Here is a 25717-nt window from a genome sequence, read left to right as displayed (position 1 = left end):
TGATAATTAAGATGTCCAAATCTCTTGTGCCATAGTTTACTTTGTGTATTTGAATGAGTTAACAAGGAAAGAGAAGTGGACTTACATACAAAATGTGAGAATAATAAAGTCTTGTCTCATGATTTCCTTTCTGACTACCATCATTGAATCATCTTGGAGATTTTTCACCATAACTATATTAGGGAGGAACTCTACCTTGTTGCCACATCCAAAGTGAGTTATTTGATAGATGGAGAGAAGGTTGGTGCTAAGGTTAGGAACATGAAGTACATCCTTGAAGATGCCATTTTCCAACTCAACATTTCCTTTACCTTCTACTTCCGCTTGAGTATCATTGCCCACATAGATCTAAGGTACATTTGATAGTTTCAAACACTAGTACATTTGACCCCATTTTAAGACAAAATTTTTTGACCATCTATTAAAATGTTTTAGATTGGTTAGAATATGCAAGGAAAAATATCTTTTTAAAAAATCCATGCCCATGTTGGTCAAAATTTTGACCAACATGGGCTTCATCATGTTAAAATGAAAAAGTTTGATTTCGCCCTATTTCATTTTATTGCTACAATTTGACTGTGTGTAGGAGTTGCATGCTGGTTGAATATGCCAACTCCCATGGCTTCAGAGCTTAAATTGGTCTCCAATGAAGGTCTCAACTATGTTCTTGAGCACATGCCTCACATGGTTTAGATAAAGGGTTGAGGTCATGAGGTTTGTCCCATTCCACTTGTTTTTATTTTTGTTTTAGAATTTGTTAATATTTGTAGATCCATATTTCAATATTCGATGAAATATAACCTAGCCCTAGATTCAATCATTCTAACTGTTCCCAATGCCCTTACCAAAATATCATAGACTCCTAATGCACATATCATAGAAAAGTAATCCATAAACTATTTAAATGCCCTTGTATTCAACTTTTTTGTCTTGTGGAGAATTCAGCTCATCGATGCCAGTCTTACTATAGTGTAGGGATTTGAATCAGTTCTCCTTATCGAATGCTTTGTTGTTTTTTGAGGTTTCAATAGATTATTTTTGTTGTCTATTTCACTGTTGGTTGAGGAATCACAACAACCTTCCTCATGGGCTAACTTACTAATTCATGGGGGTTTTAACCTATTTTCCTTTTAGGCCATATCATTGTAGCATTAGGGCTTGAATCAATCCTCCTTATATGTTTCCTTAATTTGTTGTAGAAATTTCTATCATTCATCCTTGTAGGCAAGATGACCTTATTGTGAATATTTAAATCAGCTCCTTATGTGCCGCCCTATTGTGATGTAGAAATCTCCACCAGTTGTCCCTATATAACCTTTTCATTGTAGCCCGAGGATCTGAATCAGTTCTCCTTGTGTGATGCCTAATTTTTACTTGAGAATTTTAGTCAATTTTTTTTAAGGCCATCTCACCGCATTGTAGAAATTTCCACTAGTTCAACTTGTTGGTCATCTCAATGCAGTGTGATTACTTCAACTAGCCCTCATTGTGGGCTCTCTTATTGCACTATGAATATTTTAACCATTTTTCATTAAAATTCATCTCACTTAAGTGTAAGGATCTTAACCAAACCTCCTCATAGGCTTCATTCTTCCAATGTGGGCTATTTAACCAGCATATACCTAGATCCTATGGAAACCTATCCTTTCTTGCTCTATATTTTTAATTTACTATTTATGTTTATATCTAGATTTTTTGAATGTAGGTAATCGATCTAGGTAACTTGATGGAGGCCTACATGCATTGGCACTCACTCATATTACCTTTTGTCTCATTTCCTTACTTTATGGATAGAGTTGAGAAGGTTGGTTGCACCAAACGCATTAGGGTATGTATCCTTCTCTTCTTCATCCATGCCTTTTTCTTCACATAAATTAAAGCCCTTAAAATATTTTTAATTATACTAATTTTGTGTACCCTTTCAAACCTACCTCCGGGAGCTGAGAGAGGGTAGCTAATGGAGAGAATCCTAAAACTTTGCATGAGCTTCCTACTGAGCCAACTCCTAGAGATGGTTGGCCCATTTTATTTCATTTATTAGATACAAGATAGAGTTCTTCTAAATTTAATCCAAGTTGTTATTTTGGCATTTTGATCATAGTTTTAGTGCTCCTAAAAACCCTATCAATCAAAATTAGTTTGGGTTTTCCAGATGACATGGTAGATGGTGAAGTTCAAGTCGAAGAGGAGCAAGATAAAGATGTTGTTGAAGATGATATAATTGAAGAGGATTTATTTGATGAACTATACAAGCAAGCAACAAGAGAGGTAAATTGAAAAAATATAAATTGTAATAGATTGATTTTTTCCCTTAGCTATGCTTAAAGTGCTTTTAAATCTCAATTCCACACACAAAACATAGTAATTATGATAACATGAATAAGAGCTAGGGTTTTAAAATTGAGCGACTTCTTTTCAATTTAAATTTTCTTAACAATGTATTTTATTTTTTTGGAAACAATAGATTGCTTCTAGTTAAGAGTGCACTTTGTAAAATTTAAGTGTACCGATACACACATCAATGTGTAGGGTAATGCTCTTCAATGCTGGTTAGCATTTCATGTCTATACTTTATGTGTTGTAACACCACTATTTTAAGGAGACATCATCTCCAAAGATTGTTCTAGATGCTGATGTTGCCAATTAGTCATCACCCACTATGCATACTCCAGAGGAACAAGGCATTCAACCATTGCAGATGATGCTCATCAAGAAATAACTTAGACCTAGATTTCTGAAGAACAAAAAGCATGCATGGAAACTAACAAATTAAAGGTGTTGGAAAGGGCTACCGCCAGGGCATCAACCCAGTTACAATCTCAATGAACCATATTGCATTTGATTGGAATGGTTTGGTTGACTCTCTATAGTAAATTTTTAGAAAATCAAAACCAAAAATAGAAGAAAAATACATATTTTCAACTCAATATTGTTTCATCATCCATCTTCTTATTAGATCCAACTTGCATAGCATTTTGAAATTTCTTGTATAGAACATATATTTGAGTCAAGTTTAAGCACTCTTTTTACGTTTGGAGGCCTCTAAAAATATCAGGGGTTCAACTTAATTTATGCCATTAACTTTGTTTATCACTGCATCTAGCTTGTAGAGAATGTGTAAGGACCAACCATTTCTAGCTGGTGCTAGAGTTCTTTAAAAATAACTGCTAGAAACTATCTAGCTTTCCTAATTATGGTCTTAATTTTTTTATTATTTTTAGTGCTACTTTTAGAATTATAATATCTATAGTTATAGACACATCTTCAAATTAAATCTGTATTTCTGATTGCAACTTCCTCTTGTTGGGTTTATTTGGTTATGGTTGTGGAATTTTTTTTCTTCATGAATTCTAATTTCTTGATAGGGATTGAACTTTATACACATTGTATGACATGTATTGTATGTATAGCTTAGTTTCTAAGATTGATAACATGTTTTTTTTGAGATCTCTTCTGATGTAAGTAATGGAGCATAACTTATTTTTGGATCTAATGTAGGTTGACAGAGAAAACAATGTTCCTCAATTGCTTCTTGATTCAAAGAGAATTAACATGGATAGTCAATCTACCTTATTTATGGCTCAGGTACCAAAATAAATTTTAATAAAGAAGTAAATGATCTATAGTGAATCCTCAATATGTTCAATAAACAGGATTATTGATTCTCAATTAAAAACGGTGTTCCTCAATTGTTTCTGGAGGGCATTGTATTTTTGAAGAGTTTGTACATTGGAAATTTAGTTTTAGCCATCTCATTCATTTAGTAGGACACCAATCTTCTAAGTTTTTGTCCTAATGATTCTTCACTTGATTATTTACTTTTAATGATGCCCCAGTTGAAATGCTCCCTGATATATTATGTGGGATATATAATCTTTAGAGCTATGGGATATTGAGTAATGGTTACTTTTTCTTTTGTACCACATTTTGTGTAAATTGCTGACATCTTCCCTAATGAACCTTGTACTTTAATTAGATTCAATGTCTTTCTTATGTTAGATTTTCACGTGGAATGCTACTCTTACTGTGCTATTTTGTTTTATGGAGATGCAGCTAGAAATGTTGTATGCTCTTGGGGTCATGGAGAAGATGGACAGTTAGGCCAAATGGATGTAGAGGATCGCCATAAGCCAACAATAATAAGTGATCTTGATGGTTGTGAAATAACATTTGTAATTTGCGATGCTGATCATACAACAACATATTAGAATATCAGGTTGGTGGTTTATAGTTGGGGTTGGTAAGGCTTTAGACTGGAAATAGAGTTGCTAGAATATGATAAATACTTTTGAATCAAGTCATGAGTGTCTTCATCTAGGCTGAACACATGATATATGAATTAATTGTATCATTATTTGGTAAAATTTACCGACTGAAAATTTAGTTGTTTATAGTTGGGGTTGGTAAGGCTTTTGACTGAAATTTTTTTTAGTAGAATATGAAAAATAAATTTAAATCAAGTCATGAGTGCCTTCATCCAGATTGAATTTGACCTATGAATTAATTGTAACATTATTTAATAAATTTATCCCCTACTCAAAATTACAATGTCCATTGGCCTTAATTTCCAATTGTTGACTTAGAGTTTTTATTTGTGGATGAATAATCTATCTTTGAAAGAGGCATGGAAGAAGATGCCTCATTAGCTAATCATCAATATGTTGACTCGTTTGTAGTCTATTTAACAATTGTTGCCACATTTTTCAAAGTTTGATATTTAGTGAATGGAGAGTTGAGCCTACACTCACTTTAAGTTTTACTCTTCCATTAATTTCTGTGGACTTTTATTACATTGAAAAGAGTTGTGAGTATTCGTGTTACTATCTTTTTTTTTGAGTTGTATTGCTTGTAGGTATCTACTATAATTGCATGCCTTTTAACTTTTGAGATCTATTGTTGGGGAATAATAAATAACAGTTGGGTATTTTAGTTTTTCAGTTGAGAAGTAAACAATTTTTGTGCCAGCTAATAGTGCATGCAATCAAGAATCAAGTAGTGGTTTGGATAAATATTTTGATTTTGTATCTTGTCTTCAGGGGAGATTTTGAAAGACTTGGACATGGAAACTCCACTGATTTATTTATTCCACATTCAATCAAGTTATTATATGGACTTAAGATCAAGCAAATAGCATGTGGAGACAGTCATTGTCTTGTTGTGACAAGAGATGGGGAGGTACATAGGTAGCTTTGGATGCATGGTTTAATTGTTCCATGTCCTATTTACTTCATCTGATGCATTAATTTTGTGAAATAGATCAATAATTTAGGTTTTTTGTAATGTCTTTGCTATATTTCTTGCTTGTATGTTTTTTTGGTGAATGTATATAAGGATTGTTTTCCTTTCAACATGCTAATCTCTGCACTTGAAGGGGTGAATGGGATTCAAAAGTTTGATCATATCAAAAGGTGTGTTTTCTTTTTCTTTTTAGAATAAACACATCTTATGCTATGCATTGGAGTATACAATTTGCATCCTAAGAAATAGACTTGCCTGTGCAATTGTGTTATGAAATGAACTTCAAGAAATGAACTTTTTATAATTGAACATGCATAGCCATATCTGATTTCTAAAACCTTAATCTCTTCCAAGTTATATGCAAGTTCCCCAGCTAGGACCTTAATTATCTCTAAAATTCCCAATTCTAGTTTGGATTGCACTTGTGAATGGCAACTTGTAACGTTCCCTACTAGGAGAATGCCAATTCCTAGTGGTTAATCTTACATCACTACACATATAAATCATATTAAGTTTAGAAACAATTACTGATTCACAATACATACTTAAGGCTTAATTCCTTACTTTTTAGCTAATTACTTACCTTATAGCTAGTTTTCTATTAGATAAATATCATTCTCTAATAATTCTAGTATGTGAATGTTTGATATACCATTCTAGCTGTCTGCTACTGAAAAGAACAAATAGCTTGAGAAAATGCAATGGAGTGTTTTGTTCAGTGTTAGCCTTGAAAAGATTTAGCTGGGGTGATAGTATCTTACAATATGGATAAAAAATGTTTAAAAGGTTTGGTAGACTGTGGAGACCATAAGGAAACTTCTTTGTAACTTACTATACTTTTGTTTCCAATTTAAATCTATATGTAGTGTAATATGATCTATAAAGAAACATCATTTTTGTTGGATGTTTGAAGCCTAATTTGCCAAAACATGCACATCTTCAAACTAAGGCAAGTTGTTAATATGATCATGAATCAACTAGCTTTTAAACCTAGTTTAATAGTACACTAATGTGCAAAGTCTGGAAAGAGTGAAAATGTAACTATTTATACATTCTTGATTGTAGAAATTACTGTGGTTTTGTCTTTTCTAATTTTATTTTCCTTGCAAGTTATTGAGATTTATTTGGTCACTTTCCCTAATATTACTGATGCTATCTTGGCAAATGGAATTTTCAATCACTATGACTGTCCTTGTATAGCACAGTTGTGTGAGAGAGCTGGTTTATATATGCGCGCACTTCAGGTAGGTGATTCGTTGGGAGTACACTTGAGCTTTAATATAGATTGAATATTTTGTGTGAAATATTGTCTATATGAATTTTTGTTGAAATATTTTTTAGGTTTACTCCATTTTTCCTTATGTCAGATGGTTTCTTAGGAAATATTTATGCATCACTAATATTGTAAGTTTGGTTACAACACTATATAGAGTTCCTTGATATCAAACATGTCATTGTCAAAACCCACACTATTGAGCCACAGGTCTGTGAAACATCCTGTGCTCTTGAAATTGAATAGAAACTATCAATTCCTTTACTGATTCCAGAACTTTTTAGGCCCTTGTTGAGTTCTTTGGAACCCTTTCTAGAGAGTGGGCATTGGAGTGCATGAAAGATCTCCTCCTTGGTAAAGTGGTGAATAGTGGCCCCAATGACCACATTTTCATCTATTAGTCTGACCATGGAGGACCTGGAGTACTTGGTTAGTAACTATATTTGTTTAAAATTCTAATTACTATCTTTAATTGTCTCTAGTGGAATTTCCAAATCGCCCTTGAATACTCAAACTGAAGAGAATCTAAAAGCTAAACATTTTTGCATTATTTTTTAAAATAGATTTCCTGACTGCTCTAGGTTGTATAACCCTCCATATACTAAATTGGATTGTTATTTAAAGAAGTTTCGATTGACATTGTCCCATTTATGATAGAGACATATCCCATTGTTTCTGAAATTGTCACAGTAGTGAATTTTAACCTCACTTTTTATAGATTCTCTACTGGACCGATAAGATTTATTGGGCTTGTTTCTAGAAAAATAATATTCCTACCCTAAAAGAATCTATGCATATTCTTGATAGTACTCTAATATGTTCCTCCATATGCTTTTGCAATAATTTGGAATAGCTTAAAACTCATGCAAGAATGGAATCAGGCTTAAGTCATTCCATGTCACTTGTTTAGTAGGCTTAATATGGTCAATCATTCATGTATTGTCTTTTGCAAAACAAGATGCATTTTCAACCACCTTAGATAGGGAAAGCTATGCATATTCCTCCCAATGCCCTAATGTGTTCTCCTCTATGCATTTTCAGATATTTGCAACATGTTAGTCATAAAAGAATGGAATTGGTCTTAAGCCATTCCATGTCACATCCTTTGTCAACTTAATACTATGAGATTTCCTAGGAAGTCCTTAGTTGATGATTGGGACTGTCTCAAAACAATAGTGAGTCCTTAATCTCCACACCTACATTTCTCTTTATGGTTCCTAATAGTGAAAAAAACTTAATTACAAGTACACAGGGTCTAGTTCATTCAATACAAGAACATAAGAGGACTCTTTGAGTATGATGCTATTATTGCTTGTTGAGATTTGATGAGATTATGTATTAATATCAAGTAGACTTGAATTTAAGACCTCCCAAATGAGAAGCTCACAATTTATCATTTGGTAAATCCAAGATGGCCATGTAAAGACAAGGGTTTTGTGGATGATATTGTTAGTGAAGTGTTCATCTAAGCTCTTGAAAATTTCCACATTTCCATCACCCAAGATATCCAAACCTAAAAACTACTCATTTTTTTCAGTAAACTTGCCATTATCATCTATAGGAGACAGTACTGGAAGCTTATATTTCATGCTAGTCAAAAAATCTTCTTGGCTATGGCCTAGAGCAGTATGAACTAACCATTTTCTAGATTCCTTAATTATGTAATCTCCACCCACAACACTTCTTGATATGTGTCTTTTGGATACTCCAACTCAGTCATAGCCAAAGCCGTGCTAGATGAGGGACTCCAACGAATCAATTTCCAGCCTCTATAAATCTGGTTCTAAAAAAACATTTTCCCAAATACTTCAATCTGTGCAGCTTCATACTCTGGAGCAAGTGTCAGATTGGGATTGTCCCACTCTCACCATATTTTTTTAATCTCTTAAATGATTTCCTTTTAGCATATAACTTGTTGTGCATAGTTGTCAAGTTCGCTTATTATATTAGGCATATTAATGAAGAAACATATTAGTTCCTATTAGTGCTTAAGACAATTTGATTAGTTACTGTCGGTGTTTTTTAGGCATTCTATAAAATAGTTCACATGCCTTGCATATGATTTGACATTTTGCATGCATCCTGCACTCTCTCATCCAGCTGATGATGGATTACAGAGAGTGATTTGAAACGATGATGCTAAAAATACACACAATCAAATCCAAAACAAACTTGCATTACAAATGGATTGTGGAAAACTAATATTGTTAATTTTGCATGCATCTCTACCAAGACAATCACAAATGTTAGTTAACATGCCTTGTGTATGATTTGACATTTTGCATGCATCTTGTACTCTCTCATCCAGTTGATGATGGATTATAGAGAGTGATTTGAAATGATGATGCTGAAAAACACACACAATCAAATCCAAAACAAACTTTCATTAAAAATGGATTGTGGAAATTTGATATTGTTAATTTTGCATGCATGTCTACCAAGAAAATTAGATTGTGTGTGTTTTTAGCATCATCATTTCAGAAACTTGCATTACAAATGGATTGTGGAAATCTGATATTGTTAATTTTGCATGCATTTCTACCAAGACAATCACAAATTAAAACATTTGTGATTGTCTTGGTAGAAATGCATGCAAAATTAACAATATCAAATTTCCACAATCCATTTATAATGCAAGTTTGTTTTGGATTTGATTGTGTGTTTTTTAGCATCATCGTTTTAGATCACTCCCTGTAATCCATCATTACTCAGATGAGAGAGTGCAGGATGCATGCAAAATTTCAAATCATATACAAGGCATGTGAATTGTTTTATAGAATGCCTAAAAAAATTTACACCCAGGCGTTGGTCAAAATTTTGACCAATGCCTGGTAGTTTCCTACTAGCATTGGTCAAAATTTTGACCAACAACTGGGTGTTTTCCACCATCATTGGTCAAAATTTTGACCAACACTTGGGGTGTTTTCTACTAGGCATTGGTCAAAATTTTGACCAATGCCTGGTGTTTTTAACCAAGCATTGGTTGAAATTTTGACCATTGCCGAGTAGAACTTGTAACATGGCTCTGGAAGCTTTTCGACCAATAGATTGGTCAAAATTTTGACCAACTAGTATGTTGGTAAAAATTTTGACAAGAAATTTTTTGACCAATTGGTTGGTCCACATTTCGACCAACCTAGGTCAAAATTTTGACCAATAATGGTCGAAAAATGAGCTCAAATGTACTAGTGAAAGAGGAAAACTGCTCCCTTGAAGCACCCATATGATGTGTTGCTCCTGAAACAAGAACCCATTCCTTAGCATTATTTGTACTTGCAACTAAAGCTTGTCCCTAGCCCTTTGAAGTGGATGAAGATCCCTTATCCTTATATGCATTTGGTACATCAATTTTGTGTTTCCTCATTATGTTGACCAATTCATCAATTTGCTTATCCTTGCATTCATGTTCATCATGACCATTCCTCTTACAATAGGAACAAGTTTTCTTCTCCTTTTTGTTGGAATTTTTCCCCTTTTGATTATTTTTGGAAGAAGACTTTCCTTGTTGTGAAGAAGAATGTTGAGTGGAAGAAGATTGACTTGAGAAAGATTGTTGTTTTGAGGAAGACTGTTGTGTGTCATCTTGTGGCTTAGCCTTCCACGGCTTCTGCTTCTTGTTTTAGTTTTTACCACTTGAATTACCTTCATTTGCTACCAAGGCTTTGGTCTTGGAAGACTTGAGAATTCCCATACCCACTAGATTGTCATGTTCTAAGATCAACATTTCTAAAAATTTCTCGAATGAAGGCTTAACATAGGCACTACCCATTGTTAATTTGTGTGTATTAAAGCTAGAAACAAAAGGAGCATATTCAGGTAGAAGATGAGTCATGATGTGTTTGATCATCTTTCCATCCTTGATTGGTTCACCACAATCCTTAAGCTATGCCCTATACATGTCAACTTGGGTAAGATAGTCTTTGATGGTGTCAAAATTTCTAGGATCCAACTTGGAAGTTTATCCTCTATGGTGTAAGCCATGTCTTCATCTAGTGTCCCATACAAAGCTTCAAGTTTAGCCCAAACCTCTATTGGATCGGTAAGCTTCCTAATGTGAGATTTGATAGGACCAGATATATTTTTCAATAAGGTTCCTAGGGCCATCTCTTGTTTGGATTCCTAGTCTTCTTTTCGAGCTTCATCAGCATCAACATGAGATTTCTTTGCTACACCAGTGACATAACGCAACATACCTTTTTCTACCAATGGTTCCTTAATGTTTTCTTTCCAAGTAGCATAATTATGTGGAGTTAAATTTGAAAAAGAACCCATAATTCAAGAACACAATATCAAGGAGACACAATACACAATACACCAACCCCCCCCCCCCCCTTTCACTCAATCAAAAATTCCCCCCCCCTCCCCCCGCCCCCCCCAAATGAATGATTTTGGCACTTTATATATAGTGCATTTATAATGGGCCACTTGTCAAAATGGACAAAGTGGGCTTTCTTATTTTTTTGTTTACAACCTCTATATAAAGTACAAATATGGACCTTTATAATGTAGCTCAAAAATACAACATTTGTGAAACAATACAATGCAAAACAAGACCTATTTCTGAAAGTGGTATTTTTGTCCACACAAGACTACAATCTAATTGTAGATCTGCAAACTAGATGAAAAATATACACTTTCAAAAAAAAGGAACTTGAAAAGGAGTCCAGATGAGCCTGTATGATGCATTTGAAGTTGTAAGATGCAAGTTTATACAGGTACATTCACCAAAAAATTCTATTTCTGCCAAATTCGTACACCAAACCTAGAAAATAGCTACACCCATGAAAATTTTACTAAATTTTACACAAAATTTTAAAAAATTGCACTTGATTTGGAGTCCAGATGACTGAGTTATGGCCATTTGAAGGCGGGCTGCCAAATCAAAACTACATCTGAAGAGGGTTCTGAAGAGGAAAACACTATGTTAAATTTGACGGTCAAATGACTATCATAGCAGTTCAAAAATGCCCTAGAATGACAGTCAAATGATCATCAAATTCAGGCTCACAGATTGCTAACATCAGCAAAATGTAGGCTTGTGATGATGTCACCTTGTATGGCTACTGACATCATCTGTACGACATTGTATGAACTTGTACAACAAAAGATGACGTGGCTATTGAGTTTGTTGTATGGATCTTACATGGAAGGCTTATGTGGCGATGATGTGTCATTGATTAGACAGGGTCTATGTGGCAGTCTAATGTGGATGCAAACATGTCAGATTTTTATTTGGTTGTGTCATGTGCTAGGTTTGACTTGGCATGCCGCATGGACATCTACTCAGCGTTGAGGTAGTGGGTCTTTGGCTATGTGGCAGAATCCTAGCCTGTCATGTGTCTATTAAAAAACTTGCCGTGTATCCAGTAAATTCGTTGTTTGTAGGAAGGCAGAATATGCACATGTGGCAAAATATTCACTGTACACTGTCGAAAAACAAAAAGGTCGACGCCAAAATTGTTACTGTCACGGCTGGAGAATAGAGTATCACTGTGGAATCTTTTGTAAGGGTGCCAATTTTTATATTAAATAGTGAGCGATGTTCATTGTTTAATCCTACATGTGTGGGGACTTTGAACTCACTTGTGAATAAAACCAAGGCCAGTGGGATGTAAACACAAATAAGCCTATTGGTAGGTAATGTGAGCCACCAATTAGTGTAACCTTGGCCGTGTGGAATATTCCAGTGTCAAATTTGTTGAATTAATGGATCCATTGGATGGTTATTAATGCCTACAAATAAAATATAGAATATTCTACAAAATATTCCATGTGACTGCTTAGTGCCTATGGTAAAAAAAATTTCTCTATCTAGATTTCAAATTGGACTAATAATCCAAATTTTTTTTCTAAAAATATATAGAAAATAGCAGAATTAAACTAATCCAAAAATTAAATTTAACATATCAAATAAAGACCATACCCAACTTTGCAAATCAGGCCTTTGGGTTCTGATTTGCAAAAAATTTTGCCTTCTAGTCAACTATGGCCTAAAATAGGCAAATTTATAGTCAATCTTTATCAAATTGTCACTCTAGATGCAATGGTGAGGTCTTCTTTAGCTCTAGACAATCTTAATTGTTGTTGATGCTTCAGATCTAAATCAGGTCCCTTAGAGAGATGAAGCAATGACATCTCCAATGGCTATGTGACAATTATCTCCCTCTGCTTTGATAACATGTAAGAATCTTCCTTAGGGTAGAATTCACCTAAGACCAAGGAACTCAAAACACAAGCACAAATTATACTAGAGTATGATCAGAATAATTGTAGTACACTAGGAGTGCCTGAATATAAAGGCCTCTGAGATGCATCTAGAATGCCTAAGAATTAGCATCATGATAAGTCATACAACTAGGCACATGTCCGCCAGATATGGGTTATCCTCCATTAAGCACGAAAGTAAGTGCGATGATGAGAGGATAAGCCTACAATGGTGTAACATGCAAATCTGTGTTGTAGACAACATGTGCATAATTAGAGTTGCGTACTTCTATGTTGTCAACATGACAACTCAAAAGGGTGCACAAACTCCTAAGTGTCTCATAAAAATAAATAATAAAATAATGCAAAATAATAAAATAATGCACTAACCTAAGTAAACTTAAGTAAAGTGTAAATAGTAAATATCTATTTACACCAACAATTTCCTTTTATTTTGCATTGATCACTGCCTTTCTACTTCAGTTATTGTATTCATGATTCATTTGCTAGATTATGCTATTTTTAGTGTTTTGATATTATTTTCATGATGATGCCATGGGATATGATATTGTGATGGTTATCATGGATTTATGTATATGGGTAAGTGCACAAAGATGAGAAATGGAGTAGTTTGATCTTTTTTGAGAGGCTTACATCCATGTGGATTCATGATATCATGTTATGTTTGATCTCTTGAGGTTGAATAGTTTTAGAAATTGTGGTAGATTTTTTCTTGGGGTTGTAAAGGTGATAAAACTTGGCACAAAAACATTTATAGGTGTTTATGGAAGGATATTCTACATGCTTATGATTTATATGTCCTCTCTTTGGTTTTGGTTATCTTAGTGGATGTTTGGGTTCACATAACATTATTTTTTTGAGATTTGTTGAATCTATGGAAGTCACTCTTTTGTGGTCATATGTTATCACTTATGATTAATTATTATGTGGTGATGATATGGAAGTTCCTTTATCTCTTTTCTATGTTGGATATGGAGAACACAAGAGATTTATGGAGATTGGACACGACTGACATTTCTTGCAACAAATTTTGCTACATAATTTTGCATATCTTTTTGGGTGGTCCTTAGTACTACATGGTTGAACTTTCTTTGTGTTGTCATTATAATCAACATGCCTTCAATTTTTCAGATTTGACACTACCCTATTGTGGGAGTTCTTATATGTGTTTGGTATTCATTGATTGGTCTTCACATAGAGATTGGAGTTGTAGTTTATGGGTTGGTTATGTTTTTAGTATGTGTCTTAAAATGTTGGATATCTTTGAGTTATGGGTTGTTGGATAGATTCGTATTTATTTTGGATTTGTATTTTCAATCTTGTGGATTGGAACAATTATTTGGTCATTGTTTTGGTTGATGTTTTATGATTTGATTTTCTAGAAAATTACTTCACAATTATGCTATGATAAAAAGTTGACAATTTTGATGCTTTTGTATGTCTCATGAGTACCATGGAGTGGTGGTAGTATTCTATAGCCTTTGTTATCACTGAGATCATATGCTTGTGTGGTTTGGATAAGTGTTGTTGAGCAGTCATTTTGCACGATGCTTAATAGCAAAAATCCTTTCGAATCTCTCTCTTGAAAAGATGACAAAGACCAACTTCAAGGTTCTAGATGACTATTTTTCAACCTAGTGGGTAAATCAATTGAAGATAAATGTGTATGTTCACAAGGAGGCCTTTGTTGGTACCCACCAATCTATACAACTTTTGCTGAAATGTAACCACAAAGAAATATATATTTTAGTATTTTCTATTTTATGATGAATGCAATTTCCAACCAATGCAACTATACAAATTCCTATTTTAGCCAAGTGTTTGAAAAGAAAATAACAAAGATAGAGTAATGAGAGATTAAAGAAAATTAATGAAAGGGAAATCCCTAAAGGACATAAACCAAAGTAACAATAGGTCTGTGAATTAAATTATCAAAAGAATCTAGTAGGAAACTAATTAAATTAAGAGAAACACTTCGTCAACTCCATTGATGCAATCGTCGATGGGAACTTTAATGAAATCTAAAAGATATTTCACACTTCATCAAATTGTGAGGCCACAGAAAGTGCACTCACATGAGACACAATGTTATGTAGAACAAAGATGATCCTTTCTCCATTTCGTCATAACGGTGGAATTTGTTAATATAAGGAAAATACCAGAATCAAAAGATCACACAATCATAACAACATAATAAAACCATTAAATCCATTATTGATCATGAGCATGCATTCATAAAAATAACACACTTCAATAAGATTTACTACACTCAGAATGAAAGCACCAATATCATATATTATTACATGAAAATAACAGCCCATAGTACATATTACATCCATGAATTTAAAATAAATGCTCTCCTCCCTTTGTGTTAGGAGTAAGAGCTCTTCTAATGCAAATTATGCTAAAAAACTAATAAAATAAAGCTATTTACATACAAACTAACTCTCTAAATGGTGTTAAGTAGGTCTCCACCCTTGTTTATATGAATTAATGGGTGCATGAGCCTTTACATGACTTAAAAGAATAAAATAATGAAAATATAAGAATATAGAAGCCATGAGATGATCTAGAAGTCTCTGGGAGTTTTAAAAATGGAAGCTCGACCTTGTCTAGGTGTCCCTAGGAGTTAAGCTGCTGTCAAAATGCATTTTTGATGCATGGAATGCTCTAAAATAACAAGTGGCAATTAACTATCAGCACACTACTTCTTCAAAATTCTCAGCACACCTCTAAAAACATGTACCTTGGTGAAGTGCATCTTCAAAAAGAGCACTTTGGTGGTAGGATCCAAAAATCCAATAAATCTTCCAAGTGTTAAAACTTGATTTCCAATATCTGGGTTTTCTTCCCCTTAATACCAAAATGATTTCCAGATGTTTTCTTTTGAATTTATCTATTATTTCCACCAATTTTATAGCCTCTAATAAATCTAATTAATCATACTTATTTATAACTACTTTTTGATAGTTTCTCACCTCTATTATTGTATCCACAAAATCCTCAATCTTATAATCTAGCTCTAACAATAGTTCTTCAATTTTGAATGCTTGTCTTACATCATCTTTTGACAAAGCATTAAAAAATGTATCCTTGAATTTCTAAACTACTATTTTCACTAAGGAAATATTAGTCTTTGACTCATCTTTAAAAATCACAAGGCTACTGACATTTTAGTATTTATCTGCTTGCAAAAATTGCTCTTGAGCCTTATTCTTAATATGCTTAATACCTTCATGTAACCCCTCGATGACTTTATTCCCAAAAGATATCTTTTATATCTAATAATGTAATTTATTTGAATCCTCTACTAAGTATATCTCTATCAGCATCTAGTACCATTTCCCTTTTATAGATTTGAGTGCTTGCAAATCATTAGCCTAGGTACACACTTCATCCATTAGCCCAATATCTTGATTTATAATAGTAACTAGTTTTTTGACATTAGTCTAGATGTTGTGTAGAAGGTTCAAATTACCTTGTATTATTTGTACTCCTCTTTCCTCAAAACTATGATGCTATTTTTCACATACATAAAAAAAAATCCATTCATGGTCCTGCTGACTTCCATTCCAATGTAGCTCCAAGAGAGATTTTAGGATTAGCTAGGTTTATCAGGCCTACCACCTCATTCAAGTATCCCCTCAACAACTCATTTTGTTTTCATAGCATTATAAGCTCTAACTCATCCTTATCTAAGCATGAAAATACTTGTTTAAGGCCCATGGTAATCAATACCTTTATTGTATCCATTGCAGGCTTTGCCAATATGACCTCCTTCATCTGATAGCCCTTTAGAGTCAATTCTTTGATGTCAGCATTGGGAGGTGGAATGGTGTTGTGTGATAGAAGGTCTTGTTCTTGATTCTTCATTATGGGACTAGATGGCTTAAGCTTCTTAATCACTTTTATTAAATTTGTCATTCCTTCCTCTTCCACTAGTTCCATCTTCATCTTTTGTTTGAACATAACCTCCTTCTTTAACCATGATGGTGTTGTCCCCATTGGTGAGATACATTGTGCTTAAGAAGTCAATTTTTTTATAGGCTTCTATCCCTTATCACTCCTCTCCAAAGTCTTCTCGTGTTGGGGAAGGACTAGGGACCTAGCCTCTATATTTGAAGGAGCTTGTTGTCTTCTTCTACTATCTGTCCTCCCTTGAATACTTTATCGACATGTAACTATACATATTCATATTTATCTAAATTTTGATTCTCTGGTTTTGCTTCAATCATAGGAGGAGGTGGAGCCACTAATCCTTGATCCACTACCACTTTTGTGTCCTATACTGGTGGAGGAGGAATGCATAGAGGTCCTTGACGTAGAGGAGGTAATTGATTGTAGTCCTCTCCTAATGGATCATTCTTGGGAGTGTTCCTTATTTACTCTCCTACCATCTCAGTGCCTATAGGCATGAAATCAAAATCCAAAAAGTCAAAAAAAATTTCTCCCTCACCCTCCATTTCTACAATCCATTTGTTTCTCATTATTAGAGGTCTCAACCTGGATGGACTTCTTAGGGACAAAAGGCATTGTCTAAGTTTAACTTCTTCTCCTTTCTTCCTCAACCATAGTAGTTTAGTGAGTCCTTTTATTCAAAGGTACAAAATCAATCTATTCCCCTTCCTCTTTGTTTTCCATCTTTGGGATGGTTTATGGCATTTATGGTGAGGGAGTACTCTCTTTTTAAATCTCCTCCTCTTTATACCTACCACCATCATCTCTATTTGGTCTATTTTGGGCATCAATGGGGAGGCTTCTTTTGCTGAGGCTTGAGGTGGTGGAAATTCTTCCTGCTCTGGATACACTTGGTCTTTCTCTTATTGAGCTCCTTCTTCCTAAGTAGCCAGTTTTGCTTGAGTCTCTTCTACTTTCTCTCTTGTCATAGGGGATCCTTTTCTCTTTTTACCCTTTCCCTTTTGTGCCTCAAATTACTCAACCTCCCTCTCATGTTGATGTACCATCTCTAGCCTCACTAGTGATTTGGCAGGGTAGGTTGGTATTGTAACCTTTGTTCCTTTTCCTTTCTTTGGTCAGGCTGTGGATTGAAGGGGTAAGGCTTGGGGAATTAGATCCATTCAAAAAGGTTTCCTTATCCATTCCTTAGTTAGCTTGACTAAATATCAACCTTAGTGATTGATATCATCATTTTCTTCATGCCCAATTTGTGCATTTACAATAGGCCGTCTATAAATCTTGTCCTTGTTGTACAAGGGAACCAATATCTTAGGGACATCCTTGTCCCATGCTTTGAGAGGCATTTCCATATTTATTATTTTCTCTGTGAGCTATAAACTCATCCTATAGTAGTCCCCAATATGGTCTTCTAGGGCTTCTTTCTAAAGGTACAAATTTCTTCCCACTAGGTGTTGCACCATCTTGATATTATCAAAATATGGCAAGGTGGTTGATAATCCTTGAGAGGATGCTGGTCCCATTTTGAGTCAAATGTGGCAATAACTTATTCCTTCTTCACCTCGAAGGCTCTAATGGTGATTGGCCATACCCATATCTTCTTATGCTATTTCCTCACTTTGTCACATGCGGAGGAAAATTTTCAAGCTATCTCTAATAGTATAATCCTATCTGATGAGTATCTAGGGAGCTTCTATAGACACAAGAGAGTACTGACTACTCAAAGATAAGTGAAGGTCTTAAATTGGATGTAGTAAGCCCCAAAATGTGTTATCCATGATACAACTTCTACTAACATCCTCTTTGGATAATCTCCTTCAATGAACCTGATGATGACAAATATGAAAACATCATTGACCACCCTATATTCCACACTTTGTAGTGAAAGCTTCTTTTTTACCAACTGTGGGTACATGACATAGGGCCAAGCATTTGCATCTTGCATGCTTCCCTTCATATACAATCCTAGATAATTTTTAGTCCTTGCTGCCAAGAGACACACCATATATGAAGATATATAAAATGGGGGTCATTCTTCATCGAGACCAATTGCTCGTCTAGATTGTCACTAAGAATTTTGGCCTAGTCAATAGGCATCTTGGCTATTTTGATGGTTTCAATGAAGTATACCATCTAGGTCTCTAGATGGCTTGTTGTAGGAAAGCCCATGGCTCTAGTCAAGAGAACTATCAAGTAGCCAATACCATCAACAATATATCCACATTTCATAGCCACCTTTCTCGCTCTTTGGCCCAAGGGTGTCCTATCAATTAGGTACTTTGATTGTACCAACTCCTTGGCCTCTATTTCATTTTCCCTATAACACCTATCTACACCCTCATCAGAGATCTAAAGATATTGATCTGCCCATGGAAGGTGGAAGACCTTTTTGATGTTTTGTGGCATGAGATCTTGGAATATCTCCCTTGTTACATTCTTGATGACCTTGTCCTCAGGCACATAGTGTTGGACCAATTTCATGATCAAATTAGATGATTTAATTGATGTCGGGTGAGAAGTAACATTCACTAACTCACTTCAGATCAGAGCCAACACCATAGCTGATCTCTCTTTTAGTTTGTTGCATAGGGTGAGGAATAAATTCCAGTCAATGTGTTGCAATTCAATGACTCATATCTCTATGTGTTCAACTTAGAATCAAGACTTCTTTAGTGCTCCTTGGTATTTGAAAGGTATAGGCTTTAGTGCTATCTTTTATGCCATGGAGGATGATGATGATGATGATGCCATTGTATCTACACAAAAGGAAGAAATGTTAGTATTATGATAGTAGAAGACCATAATGACACTCAGATGGAACCCAGACTGATGAGAAATTGAGAAAAAATAGATAGAAATAGATCAAAAATCCTAAAGAGCCTAATATGCACACTAGTTCACCTTTCACACCTAGTGCACTTGCGCAAGTGCGCTAGGTGTACAAATGCACTTGTAATTGTAGCTTGTTTATCACAATGTGTGCAGTTGCACACATTGCACACCTACGCATGGTGTGCATGTGCCCAACTACACACATTAGTAGTGTTAAGTGCTTATTTTAATAGGTTTTGATCTTTTTAGGTGCAGACATGTGCACCTAATGTGGATGTGCACATGCACATGTGTGCATTTGTACACCTTAATAGGTGGTTTACCTTAGTAAAGTTTGTAGAGGAGTGGAGTTATAGACCTTAGGATAGTACAAAGGTGTGGTAGTAGCAGAGGAGTAAAGATAAGTGAATTTGAAGAGGGGGGTGAGGGGTTTACATAGGCTAGTTGGCCTTAGTGCACACCTCTGAGGGTGTGCACATGCACAAGTGTGCATCCTCTAAAGGAAGTGAGTGAATGTGCACTTCTTTACTTAAAACCCAAGAATAGTTTTTTTCTGACCCTATTCAACCGGCTCGACCCTTCTTGCCCAGAGATTAAGGTTTCAACCTAGACCTAAAGGAGGGTACTAGATGATAGAGGCACCTGATTGGGTTCTCTAAAAGGATTTTGAAACTAGAGGGTTCCCATTTTGTGACTCAAAATGGAGTGTGTGTTGTGAGACCACAACAAATAGCCGCCCCCCAAAAAGGGAAGAAATGCCAAATACATTTCTTCATTGGTGAGCATTTTCCAACTTGTGTCAAGTGACAATTGGACTCCAAATTTTATAGGCAACTTTAAAATTCTTTAGAAGCCAAAACTTTAGAGTATTGAATCTTCAAGCTCAATGTGTGCTTAGTGTTCCAATTCCTTTTGATGTCTCAAGGTGCCATCTATCATTAGTGTCAAGCAACTCAAAAATAATGATTTTTCTTAATCAACACAAACATCATAAATGCTCGTAAACCTATTTATCTGTCACTATATGACCAGCTGAGGGAATCCATTCTGAGGGCTCTTAATGAGTTATCAATTTATTTTCTTTGACTCTTTTGGTAATCATGTTTAACTTGCTTTGTGGAGCTTGTGTGTTTCCACTTGATTCTTCTTGAAGCCTTTCACTCACTGTATACAATAGGATAATAATTTAGAAGTGTGTATCCCTATATTTGATTGCCTTCTATAATTTTCTAGAATATTGACATGTAACACCTTTGTGATTCTTTTCTTTCCTGTGTACCTTGACCATATACAGATTGTGTGGCCAAGGCATTGGTGTTAATTTCTAAATTGTTATTTAGTTTGATAACTCTTGTGTTCCTCTTTTAATGAACTTTTTTGGGAAACTCTCAAGCCAAACAATGATCTTTATAGGACCAATATGTTTTGAATTATCCCTTGCTATTATCAACTTAGATTTTAACACAACCTAAATGATCAACACTTTAAATTTTTAAAGTGTTGAGAGTGACCAATCTTAGATTCTGACTTTAAGGTAAGAAGTTTTTTATGACTGCAAGTAATACCTATTTTCCAGTTGGTATATTTAGAAAAAGAAATACCTCTTACCTAAAATCAAAACCAAATTGGGTGGTCTTGGTTATGCACCAAGAAGGAATCTTGATTACACCTACCCCCTAGACCGACAGGAAAAGAAACACACAACCTAAAAGGAAACACACATGCTGGAAGTAAACGCACATGCTAAAAGAAAACAATTTTTTTTTGAAACATTTTTTATATTAGGATTCGAAGTAATTTTTTAGAAAATGGCCATTAATTAGTAATGAGACCAAATCCCCTTGTAAACTACTTAGCCTAAAAGTATTTTCCCCCAAAATACCTACAATCTGATAAGGACCAATCTATAAGCATTGAAACTTGGTATGATTTCCTAGTTTTTCTTTTGCCTTATCCCACAAAAGAACAAGGTATGAGATTCTAAAAGATTGGATAATAGCTCAGTTGTTGAGCCAACATTTTATGAAACCCTGATGTTTTCACATATGTTCTAAAGATGTTATCCTCTTCTCATCCAATTCCAAAAGATTCATCAATATGATTTGGACCTTGTCAATGCCCTCAACATATCCTCTCATGAATTTCAACACTGAAATCTTGAGATTGAGCAAGAATACAAATTCTTGGTCATAGAATAGTAGATACGGGGATGTTCCCAAAGCATTCTTTATCTTGATCCTATCTATCCATAATTCATATTTCAATTGGGTATGCCAATCTTTTAGATTCTCTATGAGAAAGCATTTTATCATTGTAATTAAATTCTTGTTGGTGGACTCAACCATGCCATTCTCTTGGGAATAATAATTGGATGATAATTTAATTATGACTTGATTGTCTAATGTCTATTGAGTAAGGAAAATTAATGCAAAAAATGACCCTTTATCACACACTAGGAAAAATAACATTCCAAACCTAGTCACAATGTGTTCTTCTAAGAAGTCAGTAACCACTTTTGTTGTACAATTTTAAAATTTTTTAGCTTTAGTCTACCATGTACAATAATATATAGTTGTGAGGAAAAACATATGTCCTATTGATGATGGTGGGTTTATAGATCCAATAAAATCTAGCCCCCACTTGGAAAAAGGGCATACCTCAAACACTGGTTGTAGTGACATAGTTGGGTTTCTTACTCTATTGGCACTTGTTTAGAAGGTGTGACATGAATGTACATGTTCAAAAGTGTCTTTGAAAATTATAGGCCAAAAGTAACCCAATCTCAAAATCTAATGGGTTGTAGCTTCTGTTGATCCATTCTAGTGTCATGCTTGTCATTATATTGTTCTAGTACTTCCCTTGCTTCTTCACATCCTAAACATTTCAAATAAATCCCTTCATAGTTTTTCTTGTAAAATTTTCTCTCTTAAAGCATGTAGGATTCAAATTTCATCTTTAGTCCTCTATGTTGGGAACTATTCATCCATTGAGGTTATTGATTTTGCAAAAGGTAGTATACAATATCTTGATACCAAATATCTATGATTATTCCTTCATTATTATCTTCTTTAGACACTATGATTTATTCTTCATTGTAAACTATCATCTTAGTTAATCCTACCCTCTTACCATCTTCATTGGTTGAATTTCTAAATCAAACTCTTGTAGTATAGCCATCCATTTCCTCTATCTTTCACTTAACTCATTCTACATCAAAAATTATTTGACTGCAAGATCTAGCACAATAGCATATACTTTACTCTTGAGTATGTAGTGGCAACATTTCTTGACTACCTTTATTAGGGCAAATAATTATTTGTCAAGATTGGGATAGTTCAATTCAACACTCGTCAATGACAACTCATGAATGCTATAGGTCTCTCATCTTCTTTATCTTTCTTTTGTGTGAGGATTCCTGCACATGAGTGTTCTAAAGAAAAAATATAAATTTTGAAAGGCAACTCATAATCAAGACTTACAAGTATCAAGGTGGTGGAAATAGCCACTTTGATATATTTGAAAGATTTCTTGACTTCAAGAACCTAGTCAATTCTCACTCCTTTCTTTAGTACATCATTGAGGGGGTGAACTATCTCAAAAAATAAACTAATGAATTTATGAACAAAATTTATCTTTCCAAAGAAATATTTAAGCTCCTTGTGACTATGGGGAGGTGATAACTTTAGAATTTCCTGTATCCTTTTAGGATCAATTGAAATACCTACTTCAAAAATGATGTGACCCAATAACTTTGCTTTGGTAATCCCGAATGGATATTTCTTAGGGTTAAGAGATATATAGTATTTCCAACATTAGTTGAAAACTTGTTTCAAATAAAAAATGTGAGTACTCCTCCCTTTTGAAAAGACTATTAAGTTATCCATATAGATAACTATGCATTTGTTTATCAATCCTCCAAATGCCTTATCCATAGCCCTTTGAAATATAGCTCCTGCATTGATTTATCCAAAGGACATCCTTCTATATGCATATATTCCCCATTTTTTCATGAATGTTGTCTTTAATTTGTATTCCTCATCTACCATTACTTGGTTATGTCCTAAATATCCATCTAGAATAGACATCATCTTAGACCCATTTGCAATTTGTAATACTTCATCAAGTGAAGGCAAAGGGTAGTTATCTTTCTAGGATGCTTGATTCAAATTTAGAAAGCCTACACAAAGGTGAATCTCTCCAATCTTTTCCCTTATATGTACCAAGTTGGTAACCCATGTGAAATGTTGGATCATAAAGATAATCTTGGCATCAAGTAGTTTTTGGACCTATTTCATTATCAATGGTTTGATAATGGCATTTATTGGTCTTTGTCTTTGGTGAAAAGGCTTAGCATTAGGATTCAATAGAATATCATGAGTGATGATGCCAAGATCATACATCTTGAGTTTTTCATAACTCCATGCAATGACATCTTTGTATGTTATGAATAATTGGAGCATAATTTCTCATTTTTGGGGATTACATGCCTTCCCAATTCTCACTAACTTAGGGGTGTCTTCTATGCCTAAATTATAAGAGTCACATTCTTCAATTCCCTTTTCTTTAATGGTTCTCTTTTTGTGTGCTAACTCATCCCAGTCAAAGATACATTCCAAATCAACCATCCTCTTAGGAATAGTATTCATTTTTAAATTTATGATCCCATCTTTATCTTTTAGTTCATCTTCTTTGAGTTTGTTATTATCCTTTAAACAAACCATTGCACATAATGAACTCCAAAATATGTTGATCATCTTGGAAGACCTAGAAGTTAGTCATTTTATTTAGAATATATAGGGAAACCACTAGTTCTACTAAGTCATTTTATTCAGAATAGATAGGGAAACCACTAGTTATACTAAAAACCTTTTGAGTTCCATTCTTTCAATGGATTTTAATACACTAGCTAAGATTGCAAGAGCATCATCTACTACATTTCTTCTTCTTGGAATAGATCTTACATTTAGGTCTTCAAAATCTTCCATCAAGTCCCAAACTCTCTTTTAGCAAGGAAGTAGTCTTATGTCATTGCAAGAATAGATTGATTTGACCTATTGAATCATCAACTGAGCTTCTCTTTCAATTATGAGAGCTTTTAGGTCCTTTTCTAATGTGAAGAGAAGTTTTCGTATCAAGACTTCATATTTTGAAACATTAGTAGTATATATGAATTGTAAATGATATGCAACATAAAAATACATGCCTTTTGGATTAATTTGTTCAATACTTACTCTGGCTCCTAATTTACATTCGGAACAAATCAAACTTGAGTGTCCATACTGATTGTTCCTCTGGTTTCCTTGATTTGTGCTTATTTGTCCAAAACTTTTATTTCACTTGAACTTTGAATGGTTGTTTCTTCATGACCCATTGCATTCCTTTATGTGTAGGGCTAGGTGAGCTACTATTAGTTACTTTCAATATAGGGATTGTTCATTTCTTTAGTTAATCTTTGATTTCATTAATCAATTTAGTGATTTTATCAATCTGTGGTTGGGGTCAAACAACCACTGAGGTCCAACCTTGTCCTTTCACAAAGCATCTCCTTCTAAGAACTTCAATCATCCCTAGTGAAGAAGAATACAAATCTCTCCCATCTGAAGAGGTGTCATTTTTTAACCTCCTCTTCATTACTCATGACCTAAGATGTGCATAAATGAATTGACTTATCTTTGGGTATTTCACTTGTTATTTGACTACTTCTTGATAGTCTAAACATTCAAACTCTAAATGACTCACTTTGTGCAACTTGTAAAATCTTAGAAGGAGAAAGAAAATTGGATCTGTTTCTTCTCCTAAACACTGCAGATTTGTAACCATGTTATCTATGAATTGAGTCATAATTTCTTCTCATGGGGTAGGGTTTAGTGATTCTGTATCCATTTTATCAGGTTCTTTAACCAAACTTATGTCAAGAGCCATTGCCCTATAGGAGCCTAAATCTGATTGAAGAAATGCTACTTCATTTAGAGCACTATACTCTATGATCATCATCTTTAAATTTGGGTTCGATGTCTATCTTAATTTGGTTGGTTAATCCCTTCCAAGTTAGCCATAGTTGGGTGAAGTCAGTTGAGAACCGTCCTCTTAGGCACTAGGTCCATTCTTTACTCAGTAATAAACCATACATTTTTGGAATATCTACCACATGTATATTGGATCTATGGGTCTATAGTCAACTATATGTGAACATATTTTAATACTCCTATGACCTTCACTTCCATTTTGTCAAGT

At 34.4% G+C, this 25717-nt stretch overlaps 1 pseudogene; it reads left to right on the top strand.

Moving 5' to 3' along the window:
- The first annotated feature begins 618 nt into the window (after positions 1 to 618).
- On the top strand, positions 619 to 2826 carry LOC149534309 (uncharacterized; annotated as a pseudogene).
- The last annotated feature ends 22891 nt before the right edge of the window (positions 2827 to 25717 follow it).

This window comes from Cupressus sempervirens, chromosome 10, assembly GCF_028749045.1.
Source record: "Cupressus sempervirens isolate cs-2001-9-10 chromosome 10, ASM2874904v1, whole genome shotgun sequence".
Classification (NCBI taxonomy): Eukaryota; Viridiplantae; Streptophyta; class Pinopsida; order Cupressales; family Cupressaceae; genus Cupressus; species Cupressus sempervirens.
This window is presented reverse-complemented; position numbering and strand designations above follow the sequence as displayed.